At 30.2% G+C, this 749-nt stretch overlaps 1 non-coding gene across 1 annotated transcript; it reads left to right on the forward strand.

Moving 5' to 3' along the window:
* Window positions 1-303: 303 nt before the first annotated feature.
* LOC117122836 lies at window positions 304-423 on the forward strand. The gene has a single exon (XR_004447755.1). It is a non-coding gene; the product is annotated as a U5 spliceosomal RNA (small nuclear RNA).
* Window positions 424-749: the final 326 nt, after the last annotated feature.

A 749-nucleotide genomic window follows, 5' to 3' on the forward strand; every position in this document is an offset into this window, starting at 1 on the left:
AAACCAAAATAAGAACACGGAGCCTTGCAAACTTTTAATGGTTATTACAAAAGCAAATGTGAATATCTTTAAATAAATTCCGTCTTCCATACAGTAGGAAGGGAACTTGCATTTTAATAGGCCTACATAAAAAGTTAAATATAAACAGTACAACTATTTAAACTTTTTTACACTTTTTTTTAATAGGCCTATCTATCTGTTGGGTTTAATGTCATGTTTTGGTTATTGCGTTTTATAAATATTTGACACTTACCCGTTGCGGTGACCAATGTTATATATAATACTGTCCTCGTGCTTCCAACGTCACTCTTGTTTCTCTGCATCACGCATAAATCTTTCGCCTTTTACTAAAGATTTCCGTGCAGAGGAACACTCATTGAGTTTAAACTCAATTTTTTCTCAGCCCTTGAGAATATCAAGGGTCGTTATGAAATAAAAGTATTAATGTGTTAGGTTTATTTATGTTTCCACACATCGTTTTCTGGATTGTACGTACTTTTCCAGATATTTTGAGAGTTTTTGTATCTCTTTATGGGCGCTTCATTTACCGACCGAATAAGTAAATAAAATTACATAAGATATTAAATAAAATATAAAAATGGATATATCGTGTACAGTACATGAACATATGGTTAAGTGTAACTGAAGCAATGCATAACTAAATGAAACGGGCAAATAAATGATAACAAATTAAAGGCAAAAAAGTGAAAAAAAAATTTAATAAGGGAGTATATAATTAATTATAATTA

The sequence above is a fragment of the Anneissia japonica genome, unplaced genomic scaffold (assembly GCF_011630105.1).
Source record: "Anneissia japonica isolate Jap-2015-1 unplaced genomic scaffold, ASM1163010v1 scaffold73569_len816_cov97, whole genome shotgun sequence".
Classification (NCBI taxonomy): Eukaryota; Metazoa; Echinodermata; class Crinoidea; order Comatulida; family Comatulidae; genus Anneissia; species Anneissia japonica.